General features: G+C 37.2%; 1 protein-coding gene across 1 annotated transcript in view; it reads right to left on the bottom strand.

The window, feature by feature from the left end:
• Positions 1 to 12,059, bottom strand: part of esrrga (estrogen-related receptor gamma a) — a 168,852-nt gene extending 156,793 nt beyond the window's left edge. Inside the window, exon 1 of the mRNA XM_081347600.1 lies at positions 11,982 to 12,059. The gene's annotated coding sequence lies outside the window, so the exon portion shown is untranslated. The remainder of the gene's footprint in view (positions 1 to 11,981) is intronic.
• Between the last annotated feature and the right edge of the window lie 7,275 nt (positions 12,060 to 19,334).

Below are 19,334 nucleotides of genomic sequence, written 5' to 3'. Positions count from 1 at the left end.
TAAGCAAAAGAATTCAGGTCAGCTAGATGCTAACCGTTCTGGCAGGAGCCATCTATGGTGTACAGCATCAACAATGAAGAAAACACACGCACACGCACACGCGCACACACATACACACACACACACACACACACACACACACACACACACACACACACACACACACACACACACACACACACACACACACACACACACACACACACACACACACACACACACACACACACACACACACACACACAAAAAACCTACAAGTCTTTTATTTATCTTTTATTTACCTTTTTCCAGGAGCTCTAGCAGCAATTGGCATCCATGTATCAAGGCTAAATTACCTCCTTTAGTTTGGGACAAGCTAATCTAGATCTTTGGCACAAGTGATTGAAACGCTGACTTTCCATTGCAAAGCCCGAAGAGCATCGCATGCATGTCGCAGCTCCCAAATGCGATAAGATGAGCGCATTAGCTATTATTGGATGTAAACATTAGTAACCTCAGAACGGACTGGAAAAAGGCATGACTCCCCCCCCCCCCCCCAAGATGGATTTTAGCCATCTGTCCATGCACTGCAAGCGTATATTTATATGTAAATACACGCGATGCGGGTGCTCTTGTTTCAATGAAAATACTCAAGTTGTGATGTGATCCAAAGACTTGCGGCCAGGAACGAATCAACAGCATGAAGCTGGGCCCTGTCCTCGGCGGCACATAGCAAGAGGGCCAAAGGAAAATATGACACAGCAAGGCACAGCTGGGTCATTTAATGAATTAATGGAGGAATGTCTTTGCACTGCACCCGTGATTAAAAATAGGCCTTCAAGATGAAATCAGATGCCGAAGGATCAGGGTAAGAAGGCCGCATTGGTCATATTTTTAGGGGGACAGATGATGAGGAAAGCCAGATTAAGGGACCTCATGAGAACATTTCCTAAGCAGCTGATGGGCTTCTCAAGCCAGACTTCTTATAACTGCACTGGGTCAAGAGCGCAGAGCTGTGGTCCACTTCTCTGATGAGGAACCAGGGGGCTGCTCTAACCTCAAAGCAATCTGCTTCTCTTAAGAAGCTTGATGGTGTAGTAACAGACGTGGAAACGGTGATCAAAACTTGCATAGGCCAGGGGTGTCCGATCCTGCTCCATGCACTCCTAAAAATAAAGGTTCTTTATTGGCATCTATGGTTCAATGAAGAACCTTTAACATCAATGGAAACTTTCCATTCCACAAAAGGTTATTTTAAGTGGTTATTAAAAGAGATTGTTAATAAATTATCTTTTAGGAACTGTTTACAGAAAGGTTCTTTGCAGAGCCTAAAATGGTTCTTCTTTCGCCTACTGTTTTATGAAGACTATGAACTTAGACATATTTCACACACGGTTTTTCACCTGCTATACAGTAGGTATTCGAACAAAGGGCTAGTAACCCTGAAGACTTTAATCAGCTGGTTCAGGTGTTTAGCAGGGTTGGAGCTAAAAGAAACCCACACATGAGCAGGACTAAAAACCACAGTCACAAGAATCCTGTCCCCTCTTCCTCAAAGCCTGATCAAAAACATACTGTAGCAAGCCGATGTGATATATTGATCTAGCTAATAAATAGCTTTTCTTAAACCGTTAGCACTATGCTAAGCTAGTTACCTTAAAAAAGTAACATATATTCATTAATACACCATTAAGTAGGACATTATTAATCAAAATAACACACAACCTGGTAGGGGTGTGCAATATCACGATTTTTGATCGGGGACGATTAAAATGTCTCCATGACCTCCTTTTGAAGAAATATTGTATTTTCGTGCTGGCACCTCCGTCTCAACATACTGTACAACACGATGTACATTCACATCACATGTTAATGCAGACGCAGAATAACACTCATGGGACACTGCAATTCACAAAAGTTCATTATTTGCATGTGCTTTACAGCCTTGCCGGTTAAACATTTAATTTGCGTGCTGATGCGCTGTTCTAACATGCACTTTTCTGAGCGCAAACACCCGAAGCCCACAGGCACTAAAAGCCTGTCAAACAGCGTCTGATAACTGGACTAAGTTATTTCTCAAGTGTTATTGTGCTAATACTGTCAAATACACAGGTTTACACAGTTGGTTATGTCTAAAGTGAAAGCAAACATTTAAGATAAAATCTGATGCGTGTGACATATGCGTGTATTTTAGATGTGCGCCAGTTTTAAAGTGACAGTAGCCTAATAGTAAACATGCTGCCGCTTGTCCTTAAAGGGATAGTTCACCTAAAAATGAAAATTCTGTCATTATTTACTCATTCTAAAGTTGTTCCAAACCTGTATTAATTTCTGTTAAATGTTTAAAACAACTTGAGAGATTTTCATTTTTGGGGGAACTATCCCTTTTATATTAACAACATAAAACAAAGAGAAAATCACTCACTGCTCTTGACAAAACTTTAATTGTAGCTTTAATAAGAATCAATGTATAATTTATAAAGTGAAGTCTATGTAGTGTTTTATTTGTATATTTGTTCATTTAATTTCTTTCTTGAATGCTACTGTTAAATACACCTGTAGCTGAAAAAATAAAGCACTGCTTATTTTATTTGTATATTAAGTTGTATATTTGTAAATGTAATGTGTATCTTTGTTCTTATTTTTTAATAAAAAAATTATAATGACAAAGATTTTTATTTTCGCAAATTTGGCCTAAATGTCTGCCATTCTTTTTTATTTTATGACCTTGTAAGGCAGTGATTCTCAACCTTTTTTGGGCCAGCAGCCCCATCCAATATACAGGTCCCTGACCGCCCCCCACCCCCAAACTAATGAGCGAGCAGGAACGAGTGAGGGTTAACAGATGAAATGAGTACAAAATTGTAATTTATTAATACAATCGAACTATACTCCACAGTGATTAATCAACAAAAACAAGCTATAAACTGCATTGGCATAGCAACAGTGTTTCTCACATGATTTTTGGAAAATCTCTGGTGGGTGGACCTTGGGCCTTCTAGGGGGGTTTGGGGGCATGCCCCCCCTTAAGAACATTTTGTGCATTTTAATTAAATTCATGAATCTGGTGCACTTTGAGAGTTCAAAATTAAAAGCTCCAACCCATATTCAGTGTGCAAATTAAACAAAGAAAAATTCAAACCTCTTTTAGTTGTGTCTGTCTACATTACATTACTACATAATTATAGTTATAATATTAATCCCATGACAGTAATAGCCATATATTGTAAAACAAATGCACTGAAAAATAAAGGACGGTCATTAAAGCGGTAATGTTTGCACTTAGGTTTTATTACGCATTTAGGAGAGTATTGCAAGAAGCTGCTTACATTAAACTTACTTTCGAAAAATAAATAAATACAATCATGATTTTTCATGAAAAATTATATTAGAATTGTAGCCCTAAAATACCTTGGTATCAGCTTGTTTTCATAAATGGTATAATTAATACAATTACAATTTGGTTTGTCGTGATTAATTTGTGTTCATAATCAGTAAAAAAAAAAAAATCTTCTACAAGAATAAACATATATGAGCAATTAAATTATTATTGTATTATTAATTATTTTTATATCTTGAAACTACCCAAGCAGCGTTTCGCGCTCAGATGTGAGGGTGGAATGAATACATTGCCAAAATGTGATTGCAGAATATATTTAAATTATCCATCAAATTGTCATTTTCTCCTTACTGTCTTGCGAGTTAACAATAATGCCTGACCAGTAAATTACTTGGTGAACAAAGAAAACATTTTGGCATTCTAGGCACCACCGGATTATTGTCAGCGCGAAACACATTTTTGAGCATGTGAGCGCTGGATTCTAGTCAGTGCTTGAGCACTGGTCTATGACTGGAAAAATAATAGAGTCGTTGCAAAAGTAACGATACATAGCTTAGGCTACATGTCGCATTAAACTGGAAGAAGAATCACAACAAGCGAATCGGTGAGAACACTCATTTAAACAGCATAAACACACCCACCCAAACTTGACTGCACATCATATTTTTGACATTATTGATACTGCTTTCAATCGTAATGCAATAGAAATGAACACAAAAAACCTGCCTAGTGCCTACCAACAACACTGACGGTGGACTTGCGGTCAGGAGTTTTTTTTTTTTTTTTTTTTTTAGCGCTGCTGACGTATTCTTTCACGCACAATATGACGTCACACTCTGCGCATATGTTTTACACCATAATTTAAAATATACATAGTCCTAACACTGTTTAAATAGCCCACTTAAAGTGTTTATTACAAATAAATTGCTAAATGCTTAAAATGAATAAAAGTAAACAAAAATTTGCATTATATATTTAAAATCATGAACACCTGAACGCCCCCCTTTCAAAAATCGTGCTCCCAACGCCCCCCGTTGTTCTCTGAACGCCCCCGTTGAGAACCACTATTGTAAGGCTTTGTTTTTAAAATAGGGACTTTAGTTTGGCTGTAATGCTCAGTCACTTGTAAAATAGTAAAACCAACATGCAAAAAAGAATCGTGATAAAATCATGAATCGTGATATACTTTTGCCATATCGCCCACCCCTACGACCTGGCTTAGTGCAATTATCAGTCGATTTAATTAAATATTTGCATTGTGTGTACTGCATTCTGTCTTCTGTGAGCAGTTCATTTTCCAGTGTTTTCAGTGTCTCAGCAATAATTGCTGCTCCACACAAACTCCATCTCCGCATGAACTCTAAGGTTGGGTCACTTATAACGTGCATTTGAGAATGCAACATGTGCCAACCTTCTTCCCTAAACTAGCTGTTGTCAACCAAAGAGAAACTTTATGGGCTCCTTGCCGTTTTCTGCCAAAATAACGTGGTTAATGAGAAGGAGGAAATTAAGACAGCCATTAATAATAGCATTGTAATTTTATAGTTGTATTGCCATTTTTTTTTTTTTTTACTTGAATACTTTTTTACAGTGACTTATTACAATAGTAATAATTTTTTTATTTTGTATAATGCTTTAATTTAGTAATAATAATGGTACTATCATTAAATAATAGTAATTATTTTATTATTATTATTATTACTACTACTACTAATAATAATAATAATTTATAGTTAAATTAAAATATTTTTGGACAAATTGTGCAGAAAAAAATAATATATGGATCAATGTACATGACATGCATACTTTTGTGTCCAAGTGCATTATTTCCTTTTAAAATAATTTAATAAATTCATGATGACATATCACTATTCTATAAAACCTATTTAGTTTGAATTAATTTTTAGTATATTTAAATAATACATATTATTTTATGTTTTGTTTTCTTAAACCCCTAAAATGTGCAACTGTCCGAACAAATGAATAGACTAATAAAATTATTTAAAATGGTGTCTTAATAATAAAAAAATAAATACTATGGCATTATTTTTGGTATGAAACCTTTCATATAAACTAATTTTACAAATATCAGTAGTTTAAAAGCTGTTGAGAAAATTGAAAAACTTTAGTCCAGCAATTTGTATATTTTATTCTCAAATGTCAGGGTGGCACAACTGCAAACATGGCTCTTTCATTATGAATTGACAAGGTAATAACAGTAAACATGACAATGCATCATTCAGAGAACCTTGTGGCAGAGTGAAAAGTTTTGTAGATCTCTCTCAAATACTGGAAAAAACTGCTGATTTCAAGTATAGGTGGTAGGTACACTTTCCATATCATGTGGTACAACTACAGTATACAGTATATACATACAATGATTTGGTTGTAGCGCCTGACATAAAATCAATCCAAAAAAGAATGGTTTTGGGGCATAAGGAGAGTTACCGTTTCTAAGTAGGTTGCAAGAACACCAAATGTGACCATTACTCGACAAGGTCAACAAAACCTAAAAGATGCATACCTCAGTCCACAGCACCTGTGAAATGGATCCGTTTCGCCTCATCCCCTATAAAGCTCAGATGAAGCTCCCTGGACTTCGACTAGCTTCGTCATACAGATGACACACTGTCACTCTGGGATTACATGGAGATAAAACACTGCTCTCTCAAATCTCTGGGGTCCTCCCTCAATTTTCACAAGTACTCTTTGCAGGAAGAGCAAAATAGTGAATCACTTCAATGCAGCTACAAAAGAAACGTGATGAAACCGCAAAAACAACCTGGACAAAGGTGCGGAGGCAGATAGGACAGGCACTGGGTAGGAAACAGGCTTCCAAGATTTGAGCTCATGGCTTCAAAGGACACGCAGTGCAGCACAGAAAGAACACAGCAGGACCAATCTGAGGCTAGAACAAAAAGAGCCGCACTCCTACAGTGCCAATTCATTTCTCCTTATGAAACTGTTTAAGTTGGAGGGCTTTTCTTCTGGGAGGCTCTCAGCCAGAAGAGCTTGGCGCTATATTAATTTCATCCCTTTACCTTTTGCAACCCGGAGACCTCTGACCTGCCTTACCTGTATAAATAGAAAGAACTAATTTACTAGCGAGAAAGCGCTAAGGGGCAAACATGTCCTGGGTAATGAAGTGTTCAGCTTGTGCATGATTAACCAGCTGGTGGGGGTGGGGCAGAAACCACAGGCCATGAAATAAGGGGTAAAATTGATTAGCAATTTTCATTTACACAGCTAAACAAAAGGTGTTTTGCATATCACCCTGGTTAGTTTACGCTGAAAATACCATGCGTGAAGCTAAGCTAACGGACCTAACTTTTTTAGGTGATACTCCTGAACACACACACACAAAAACAAGAGCTATTTTAAAAGAGGTGTTCATGCAGGCACACTGTACCAGGTGCAATGCTTTCTGTTTGTGGTCCAGTTCTAAATCTAGACTGGTGAACAACATGCACAGAATGTTAAAGACACAATATCATTTGATCCTATTGCTGCATGGCAATTGTGCACCACTTTTTTAAAGTGGTCTCTTGCTGCTATTTTGGTAATCATTGAGATGCTTTTTGATTACACACATCTCTCTGGGTCTATGCATTGACAGGTAATATTCATGAAAACATATCCTTTGATTAAACGTTGATTCACATTGAATTTAGGCTACTTTACTTGCCACAACAAAACAAAATCAGGATTGCATTGGGAATTATTAAACAAACTTTACAAGAATATTACAGTTGGGTAACATTTGGGGTGATTAAGACAATTTAAAAAGCACCAGTGTTTTCACTAATTATACTAATTCACTAATTTTAAATTCCCCATGATTTTTACTGTTGCGCTTTATATATATAAAATAGAGTTTGCATTTACAAAAATCAATTTCTAGCCAAAATATTTCTAGGAAAAAAAAAAAAGTAAAAAAAATAATCCACAATCCACTGGAAATACCCAATTAAAAATCCCCTGATACAGTATTTCCAGGATTCCATGAATGTGGGACCTATGCATCTTAATTAACATGTTTCTGTGTGCGAAAGAATTTGTATTGGTGCTTTTATGAAAATATGAGCTTAAACATTTATGCTAAATGGTTTGCATTAAATTACTTAGACTGCCCATACACTTCCATTTTCAGCACATACGTCCTTAAGAATTCGCCAATCAGACGTAATTCATCTTGAACACACAACATACTTTCAATTAATCTGACAAACAGACACACATAATAAATAACAAGTAAAATTAAAGCACCACCAGAATTACACTCATGCAGCAGTTCTAGTTTTCCTTCATTTTAACAAGTGTGTGTGTGTGTGTTTGCCTTAGGCACTGTCATCATCTCATCCACTGCAACGATTTTATATTCAGATATTCACTTTATCACTGTTAACTCCCAAACAGACAATGAATCTCCTCTACTGAATATATTCATGTTATGAGCACTGCAACTGCATTATGATATAAAAAAAAGTCCACACGCAAGTCCATGACATAACCAGAATCAGAATCATATCAAAATAGTGTGTCATACAGACCAAAATACAATTATTATATTTAACATACAGTAATTGCCTACAGTATTACTCAGTATGTACACTACACCCTTTACATGTTTGGGGTCAGTATGATTTTATTAATACTTTTATTCAGCAAGGATGCATTAAATTGATCAAAAGTAATTGTAAATACTTTTGCATTGTAAAAAAAAAAAAAAAAAACTCGACCCCAGTTTACTCATTCTTTCATAAAGCCTAGTCCCGAAACAGCTTCCTCTTATTCAGCTTTCCCATATAAATGCTGTATATTATGCTAGAAAAACTAAAGTTGGCTCTGCACATGAAAAAGTAGGACCGTGCAGCACCTGACAGATAGTAAATGCAGCAGAAAAAAAACTTCTCTCCAATACACTGTACACAACTCCAAATTTAATTTTCTGCAAGATTACACACAATAATTACTAGCTTTATAAACCCCATAACTAATGGCTTCCAATTAGAGGATCTATAGGTATCGATCTGTCGAGAATTTGAGAGTAGCTTTAACACAAAGCTCTTAGTCTTAAAGAAAACACTGGAGCCATCCACCAAGGATGAGGAGAGAGGATATGGAAAGGGGCTGACTGGACTGATGGGTTTTTTTTTACAAGTAACGTTAAGATTGCAGATGCCAAAAGCAACAACGCAATTAATTCATCTCATTTCACCGTTGTTTAGATCGCTTGAGACTCCTTATGAATGCTGGAGTATTCCTCCACAGCCTTCAGATTTATGGCATCCATCTACCACATTGTTTAGCTTGCTTGTTAATTATTCAAAAGGTGAAGGATACTTCAGAGTGTGGCCTCCACTAATAAACCATAGAAGATTAATTTCCTCTAGGAAGCCACATTTCAAACTGGCCTCTCACAAGGCTGAAAGTTAAAAACACCATCACACCTTAGCCGCACAACAAACTCTGAGTTAAAAATGCCTTCCATGATAATCTAGAGGCAAAAATGTCTTACCACAGTATATCTGCACATCTCACACATTAAAAAAAATACTATTATTATTATTATTACACCTAAAAACTGCACCATAGTATATCTACACATCTCACACAGTTAAAAAAACTAACAATAATAATTGACTCCATATACTCAGTAACTTGGACAGGAATATCTCGGCCACAGCATTTATGGAAGTGGGTGCAAGGTAATCCACATTTCTTAATTCAGTGTGTTAATCCCTAGGATTAACAATCTAAATACCTCTTTTCAAGATAATGAATTGACGCATATGCGAACGAGTAACCGCATGTTATGTGGATCCCCAGCTTCACAGGAAATCAAAAGACCTCAGTGTTCAGAAATTAATGCACAGGCTACTCTTGCAACTCCAGAGTCAAATCCTGCTGAACTAAAGCGACATGCTGTGTACCATGCCCCAGAATACATTGGGAAGAGGGTGATCTTGTAAACTTGACGGATACATTATGACAGTGGAATACTAATCAGAAGATCATCTTTGCTCAAAGTCTACAGGATTTCAGAGGCCTTTTGCACTGAAAAGCAAACCGAGGATTAGCAGTAAATAGATCTTTTACAGGAACAGAGATAATCAGTATATAAACTCAAGTCTTGAATCCATATCAAAATAATTTTGTATATATATATTGTTAATTACCATTCAAAAGTTTGAAAGGCATCCCTTATGCTAACCAAGGTTGCATTTATTTGATCAAAAATACAGTAAAAACTGTAATATTGTAAAATGATATATTTTTTTACTTTTTTTATTACAATTATCTGTCCATTTTAAAATATTTCTTCCTGTGGTAGCAAAGCTGAATTTTCAGTTCCAATCTTCAGTGTCAAATGACCCTATTTCTAATTCTAATATGCCTATTTAGTGCTAAAAAAAACCAACTCTCTACAATGCGAGTAAATCGCATATACGACCAAATTTCACGAGAGGGGACTAAAAAATTTCTTTAATTAGCCGATGGCTAGTAAATTGTACGATTACAGTCACCTGTATTTGAGTTAGAGGCAGAAAATAAGTGTAGCACAGATATAATTTCATTGCCTGCTAGGGGTGTAATGGTTCTTGGTAAAAAAAAAAAAAAAAAAAAATTCGAACTGTACCATTCTCCACCCATGGTTCGGCACACACTTGCACCATGGTTCATCTCAAATCTGTTGACGCATATGCATCTATAATATGGTTTGTTGAAAATAACAACATGTAAAACGGACAGAGTTAAGCTAATGTATGTTTCCGTCGATGGATACACATTTTGGCTTCCCCTAAACTTTGTTCGATGCGAGTGCCATATGTATATATGTTTAAACTAAACTCATTTAAGCCTTGCCATTTTAAACATTCAAGCACAAGAAGACACGAAAGAGAACTTGCGCTCGCGCTGTGAGAAGATTTGTGAGTGTACTCATCCAAAGCGCGTACACAGAAAGAATTGCACTTGAATGGACAAATTCACACAAAAAATTGTCAACATGCCCGTCTTGCCTAGCAAACATAGTCAGTTATGTCTCAAGTGAATGTAAATAGTTGAGAAAGACAACGCATGTGTATCAGTATCAGTGTACTGGATCTGTGCATTATGTCTTAAAGTGACAGCTGCCTAATATTCTGTATGCCTGTGTTTTTAATGTTAATCAAACAACAAAAGACAAGGAAATCACTCACTATTCTTGACTAAATAGCTTTTGTAACTTTAATTATGATTAATCTATTTAAGTTCAACAGTTAAGATTATGCAATGTTTTTTGCAGTACTTGGTAACTGACATCTGTCTAACTCTGCATAGCATGAAACATGCTGATGACGTGTGATGTCTGTGTGAGCAGGGTGCACGAAATGAAAATACATACGGTGACAGGCAGGTAGGAAATCGTACCATGCAATGATTGGACAAACATTGTATGGTCCTACGTCTTCCAGAGATGAGATATATACATATAAATACATTTAGACCATGTAACTTAGTGATTGCTATCAGTCCAAAATGTTATATTTATTTTGACATTTGTTAAAGAATACATTTAACTGTGTTATTAAATAATTTGATTAATAAAAATTATTTTGAGCATTAGATGATGGCCAAGGTAAAATAAATGTAAATATAGGAGAAATGTGCAAAAAAAAAAACACTCCAATATCGACGCATTACCGATATGGTACCGATATACTGTGGATCACAAGCAAATACCTGTACATCTGCACAACGACACTTTTTTATTCACTGCCGTCTATTTTTGATGTTCACAAGTAGAACCACTAGACAATATAGAGAAATGACAAGACAGCGGATCAGTAGTTTTTATTGCAAACATGCGGCAGAGCTGTGGCAGGCATCACTGATGTGTGTATTAATAGACGATCCACATTCAAAGAAAGCTTCGGGTATCAATTAGGGAGTGATGCATACACAGCAAACAGGGTGCGAGTATATCCCTCCAAAAAAATAAAAAATCATCCAAGCCTGTCTGGTTGTACAACGTAAGTACTAACATGATCAGAAAAGCCTCTTTAGCTGGTGTCAAATTTTCAGTATTGCAAGTATGTGGGAATTATTGACTGGCTGACCTGGATTGGCTAGCAGAGCAGGCACAGAGCTTCGATGAAATCCCTCATGCTCTACATAAATACAGTGGGATTGTAACAAGCGTACATTTGCGTGTTTTGTTTTGTGTCTGCGAAATCACTGCCATGATGTGAAAGATGCATAATCTTAAGCGATACTTCCATTGTGTACAAATGAAATCATGGCCTACGAGCAGGTAGTCCTCACACGAGAATGTAACCCACTGTCTTTTGTCCTATTATAACACAAAATAAAACAACTAAATCATTACAGACTACAATGTTGTGACAGTATGCTTCAGTTTGCAGAGAAACAGAGATTACCCGGCTTTGTACTACAACCGAGCGTAAGCTTCACAGAACAAAGTTTGGCAGGTTTTTTCGGAGACATAAGGCATTTTATGTTTCACCTAATCCCCTGTCAAAAGCATTAAGCATTTAAAGAACCAAGCGCCACATATCCAGAACCACCGTGGCTCAGTCAAGCCTGGTGGGTCAACACAGAGCAGCAGGTCTCCCATGCACCCCTCTGTCCCTCCCCGTCAGAGGTGTGCCTTACTTACGCTGGATCCTGGCTTCCCTCAAAGAGTTCTCTGGTGCAGTTTTTCAAGGACAAGGACGTCCGCCCGCCGGCTGCCTCTCGCTTTCCTCCCCTTTCCCAGTGCAGCGACCACAAACACACACAAAAAAAGCCTGCTTGCTTTCCCTCAGCTAGCCTGAATCAGGGGCTGTGTGTTTCTCTCAAAATCATTAAGCAGGACCCTAGCTTGGCAAGTGGGGGTTAGAAAGAGGAGGGAGGAAAGAGAGAGAGCGAGAGGAGAGAGAGAGCGAGAGAGAGAGAGAGAGAGAGAGAGAGAGAGAGAGAGAGAGAGAGAGAGAGAAGAGAGAGAGAGAGAGAGAGAAAGAGAGAGAGAGAGAGAGAGAGAGAGAGAGAGAGAGAGAGAGAGAGAGAAAAGAGGCTGCTGGGCAAGCTGACCGGCTCGTTCCCTCTTGCTTGTGTACTAGTACACAGCGCCGGCTGATCTCCTATTGCAAGCCGGCAGAAAAGAGCTGCTTTACTGAAAAGCAGAAGCATCACGTTTCAAGGAAGTGGGAGCCTGGATCTCCGGGCTAGGGAGCTAACTGTCACCAGCCTCTGGGATCTGTGGTCCCTGATGTATGCCTGTCTCATGTGAAAAATGTTGATTGTTCAACCTCCCCAAAAACCAGACTTCCATAAACAAACAAACAAACAGCTATTTCAAGAGGGTTCACATTTCTGGGAATCCTCTCCAGCTTTCCTGCTCATCTCACAACGCAGGATTTGAGCGGAGACTTTAACTCTCGAATAAAACAGCAGCTGACTATGTTTGAGCAATATGTGCATGTATTGCTACATAATATGCAACATTGCATTTACAACATAGGCTGTTAGAGAAAAATCATTGCTCTAAATAGACATTAAAAGGGTTACTTCTGTCATCATTTACTCACCCTCATGTTGTTGCAAACCTGTATGACTATCTTGTGCAGAACACAAAAGGAGACGTTCTGATGCATGTTCACGCTGCTCTTTTCCATACAGCGATATCATACAGTAAGCAGGGGCCAAGCTACAAAATGGACACAAAAATCATTATATTACTCACTAAAACTCTTTTGCCATAGAGCTCAAAATTCGGCATATTATCTTGTTACTGACAAATGAAAAACAATTCTGTTTAGTATACTTTCAAAACTGGTGCAGTGCCTCCTAACATGGCAAGTTTGATAATTTCACTCTGTTTCTCAGATGACTGTATGGCATCAGAATACTTGGATAGCATATACTGTATAATAGTAGTCAGAAGACTCATGATTATATGGAAAAGAAAACTGAAGAAAAGTCACACATGCTATGAATAACTTGAGGGCAAGTTTGTTTTGTTTCTTATCGCCATGTCAGTTTCTATGGCTATTTTCCAACAAAAGCTCATTGGAAAAACATGCATATATAATTTTTGCAAAATTACAAACACCTATGCATACAATTCACTGCATTTTCCAGCTGAAATGAACACTAATGGCTCTAAAACACCAACAACTTGTATTCCTATTCACACAAATGATCATTACAGGCGCAGATTATTAATTAATAAAGACTTATTTTTGCATAGTTTCTTCCACAATACTATGCATGGCTTTTCTGACGCAGAAAACCTGCTTGTTAACTCACCCACTGCATTTGTGACATCGGGTACAGGTCCTGTGAAACAGGAGTCAAGATAAACAAGCTTGTAGACTTGTAGCAGCAAGCTAAAATGACATGGTTGCTTCTGCAAATGTGTTATTTCAAATTTTCTTTTGTTACCACGATCGGTTAAACTTAGGTTAGGATTTAGTATAGGTGGTAGATTATTAGCATATACCTTTTTTTAGCGCAACTCACCGGACACTTCATTTACAAACTGCCTCGTGAATACATGCAACAACCAACGTAATAAAACATGGCAGATTCACGTTCATCTGTTTCGGATAAAACTGAATATACATTTAGCGCCAGTCCCTGGAAATTTCACTTTGAAATTGTTGCAAAACTTGCATGAAACAACATACCATTTTACAGAAATGTTGCTGAAGGCATGTTTTGCAAATGAGCCTGGGTTACTAATTTCATGGCGAAATTCAGGTTACAATATAACTGTAGATAAAACAACTAAAACAAAAATATTAATAAAAACTATATAAAACATGAATACAGGTACATGGTTGAATTTTTCGTTTTTGGTGACTGATTCCTCTAAATAAAACAGACAACTCTTGAAAAATGTATGCACACAGTCTGGTGTCATTTCATTGGTCAACTCAATCTCATGGTGACCTGTCAAACTCAGTGTGCTAACAAAGCTATACTGAGGTTAAAGGGATAGTTCACCCAAAAATAAAAAAAATATGTCATTAATTACTCACCTTCATGTCGTTCCGAACCCGTAAGACTTTCATCCATCTTCGGAACACAATTGAAGATCTTTTTGATGAAATCTAAGAGATTTCTGCCCCAGAAACTTTTACCAAACTAATCCATATGAATTTAGCGGTTTAGTCCACATTTTCTGAAGAGACTTGATTGCTTTATATGATAAACAGATTGAATTAAGGCTTTTATTAAGATATAAACATTGATCAGCGAACATAAATGGAAGCTCAACCGAAGCTGCTTGACGCTCGAGAACAAACCTCTTGCTTAAGCTTCCGTTTACCACAACTGATGATGTGTGAGTTGATGAATGTTGATATGTGAATAAAAGCCTAAATTCAATCTGTTCACCATATAAAGCGATCGTATCTCTTCAGAAAATTTGGACTAACCGCTCAATTCATATGGATTAGTTTTACAATCTATTTGTGAAAAGAGATAAAGATATTACAAATTCCAAGTTATTTTGGGGTGAACTATCCCTTTAAGATTATGGTGAAGGTTAGATTAGGGTTATAGTTTAGTATTTGTTTCAGCGTTGCATAGGCAATCAGCAGCACTATGATGTGCCACAATATGTAAATGTGAGATACAATAGACACTCCCTATTGTTGTTGTATTTGAGGTGTTGTATTTGAAAACTTGCTTAATTTAACCATTCATGCTCACAGCTAATTACCCAAATATTTGTGGGCTGTTCCATTAATTACAAATATGTGCAATTTAGTGCATTTACAAAATATTTTTAAATGTATTAATAATACAAACAAGAAAAGGGAGAAATGGTAGTTAATTGTATTTCTGTGGGGATTTTTCTTTTCTTTATGCAAGTTAGTTTTCTCTCCCCGTATTAATTAGTGGGTTGTTTTGTTTGTTATTTTGGGTCCTTTTTTCCTGGAGCAATCTGTTCTGTTTATATTCACTAACTACACTTTTGTTCTATTTTGTCTGTTAATTAAAAGACAAAAAAAAAAAAAGTGTTTTGTAGTGACCCTGGGTCTGAAGACGGGAACATCAAAGTCTCTCCTAACTTTTTATTGTTTATTCCTACCATACAAGATTATAAGTAGGAATGTAACAGTATGTTGATAATATATAGATCAGCCCAGTGTGACCCGAAACCAGGCAGAAAAGCTTTTGGTGTGGGGAAAAACAAAACCGAGTTCAAAGAACCTACTGTATTTCACAAATTGGCATTTTTGTAAATATTTGTACAAAAAAGTATGATTTGCATAATAAGTAAGCTTGAAGCTCCACTCCAAACTTAACACTCAGTAAGCATATCATTTGAAAACGTTCATTAAAAAAGAGAGATTGCACGAATTCACCAACAATTTGCCAAAACATAAAATAGTTACCGTGTTGGAAAAAACATAAATCTTTTATGTAGGTACTGATAAATACACATAGGCTATTTCTAAACTCGGTGCAGTTATGAATACAAATAGCAAAATTGAGGTTTCAGTTTACAAATCTGTGAGGAACGTTTATAAGTAACTTAGAGTGCAGATTACACAATAGTATAGGCACAAATAATCAGATCTAAAAAATGAATTCATAAATATCCCTACATGTTCCAATGTGGGCTCTGTAAAATACAGTACCTTAAAGGTGTAGTGATATGGCACATTTTGAGGCTGTTTGTGAATTGGGATCAGGCTCCTTTGCAAATAAACAAAGCTCAACAAGGGCATATGTGGCATCAGAGCAGCTAGAGATGTGTTGCTGATTTATATTGGCTGAAACTGCAGCTCTCAGCTCACGTTATATCCTGGTGGGTGTCCCATCAAATACAATAACACATCCAGCGTGCTTTTCGCCTGACACACTACCATGTGCTCGGTAGAAACGTCGCTCTGCAACAGAATTGAGCAATTTCTCAAGCTTACGGAATGAATCGATCTCATGGCGACCGCGTCGCTGTCTGTCTCCTCCATCTCAATGTTACTAAACATTTCAAGGACAAGCGCTCCATTCGCTGAAACAATGCGCATAATTTCCATCGACAGGGGCTAAAGTTACGCATACAGGGACGGTGTGACAATCTTAAAATCGCATGCATCTGATAGGCTACACGCGCACTTCGTTCTCAACATCTCTGACTTTCTCGAGTTGTTGTGGGTGAATTTATTCATTTCGTAATGTCGCTCGACACTGAAATGAAACTAAAACGAGGATGAAATTGGTGAAGGTGTTACATACATACATGTTTTTTATGGCAACCGTTTGTCATTTTGATGCAGAAGTGGGTGATTAAAAGCTTCGTGTACATGAATGTAGGCGTGTTGAAGATATAAAGCGTCAGTTACCTTGTGTGGCGGGTGTCCAGGTAAGAACTGCTTCTTAAAGTGACAGCACCTGCTTTTTAAAACTCCTGTCCAATCAACTGCGTCGTACACTCACATTCGTGCGTCCACTGCCTCTAACGGGACGTTTTCATTCTGCAAATAGGGGTCTTATGGAAGTATTCTGGTCAATATTTGTATTAATTGGCACAAATACACACAGATGTGACATTGAAGTGCAACAGAAAACAAAATATTTCAAAAATGTATGTCAGGCGAAGACTTCTCAAGCCTTTTGATGGCAAATTATTTGTAAAGTTAGTTTTTAATCCCCTATTAATGCAGTGTAACAGTCCTATAACGTAAAAAAAAAAACCTCGATATATTCCTAACTGAAAATGAATAATTCCTGACACTCCATCTGACTAGTTTCAATTCAGTATTAAGGCTTGTTTTTTTTTTCATGGCTCTTCAGTTCTCAGTCATTATGGGATAGCAATGCTGCACACTTCAGAATTTCAGCAGGTGGAGTATGGTCATCATCAGGTTGTTGTGCATCTCTAGTGTGTCATGAAAAAAACTGCATATTTGGGCATCATGTTACATACAGTAATTGTGTCATACAGAACAGAACTCATGTAGTAGTAGTATGTCAGGTACACATATTCGGATGCAGGCTGAGTAATGCTGATAGGCAGTTCTAGAAATGCCCAAGGTGAAAGTGTCATTGTGCAAAATCTGTTAAGTGCATTATTTTTTGACCTTCAGGATAGTGAAATACATATCATATCATATCTCTATCCTCATGCACACACAAAATGCTCAAATTATTCACATGATACCAAAATGTTTCACTTAATTTCTCTTAATCTCTGTGCCTCAGTACACACACACACAGAGAGAGTTACACATACACACACACACACACACACACACACACACACACACACACACACACACAGAGATACACACACACACACATACACACACACCTGCTTGCAGGATCCTAAGAGTTGCTCCAGTGACCAGTCACTGATAAACTTCTCCACCTAGGGGGTTAAAGGGAGCTTTGTTTAGGCCTATTTATTTTTTTATTTTTTTATTTTTTCACTTTTAGATGTTTTTATGGTTGTGGGACATATTCATACTGTATAAATATGTTCTACAAGGACAGAAAAAACACCAAAAAACCACAGTATATTCAAATTTCTAAAGCTCCTTTTATGTTTACTTGTATTATGTATTGACATAATAATGATATTGTTGATCTCTTACTGCTATGAAAGTATAAAACCTAAAAAAAAAAAGTTTGAGTAAACTGTATGTTAAATTGTAACTGACTTTACTAAGAAATAGGTAATCCGGGTAATTTCTCTGTAGTTAAGTATAAAAGCAATTATCAGGTATATCTATCATTAAAAGAGATCAAGATTGTCATTGGAGTATAATTTTACATATTGCATATTTTACCAAACATTTTCTTCTAGCAACCCTGGAAAATTGAATGACAAAGTGACAGTCATATAAACGGGAAACGTGAAGAGTTGAAGGAGACCGTTCCTAATTAAAGAGGACAATCAATCAGCTCCAAGACACAAACAGAGGACTAACATGCAACCGAATCCCTAAATCCTGCTGACGCAGAGGAAAAGTTTCATATCTCAAATGCAACCTGCCCCTGTAACTTCCACTGCACACTTCAAAAGAGAACAAGATGCCAAAGGTCACATCCCAACCTCAGTTTGCAGTGCTCATTTGAACGCTAGGGTAATAATAAGCAAGATACATTGTGTAACAACGCTTCATTGCTGCCATACTGGCCATGCTGTTATTTCAATACAGAGAGAGAGGAGAGGAGAGGCAGGCGACAGCAGACTGACGCCAGCATGAATGACGGATATAGCTCGGGTGTATTGTTTTGGATTGTGCGCGGGGCTGGAGGTGAGAGTAGCCTGAGTGTTACAGACTGTCCCGGTCTGTCCATCCCTCAAGTGTCCTGGCATGTATTTCTCCCCTGGGGGGAAATGCAAACCTGACCCCGAACCCCCATCCTACACCCCAGGATTATCAGCCCTCCTATTTTTTGCCCCTTCCACCTTGTCTCTTCTGTCACATGCCAGCCGTGTGGTCTTTGTTTATGCAGCAATGATATCGCTAGCGATACCACTAGAGCTAGACCAGGTTATTTATGTCTCCACGCTAATAATTCAGTTGGTGGGAATAAATGTATTTCAATGACCTAAACCATGAATCTTAATCCAATAATATGCCTCTGATTGAATTTATGACGTATTTATTAAACTTAAGACTAATTAGTTCTCGGCCATAAATTCTGTGACTTGTCTTTAATGCTGACCGAGTCAACGTCTCCAAAGTATCGTCCTTTTATGATTTTAGAAATGATGGTGTCCTCATGCATGTAATGGAAAGTAATTTTGCTGTGGTGTTTTGGTAGATAATAAATATTATATGAAAACATATATACAAAGGGTACAACCGGTCTCAACAGGTCAAAACGGTCTCAGTACATCATTAGCAAAAGGTTACGGTCTCAGTTCAGCTCATTGTTGTTAGTCTGCTCAGTTAAGGAATTTTAGGTTTAATTGACTTTATTTCCTGTTTACTCTTATAGTCATTGCTTGCTGTGCAGCTTTATCAGTGGCAGAATTGAATTCTGAGGATTGCAGTAAAATGTT

This window comes from Scardinius erythrophthalmus (assembly GCF_964197995.2).
Source record: "Scardinius erythrophthalmus genome assembly, chromosome: 19".
NCBI lineage: Eukaryota > Metazoa > Chordata > Actinopteri > Cypriniformes > Leuciscidae > Scardinius > Scardinius erythrophthalmus.
Note: the sequence above shows the minus strand (reverse complement) of the source record. Positions and strands in the feature narration are given on the sequence as shown.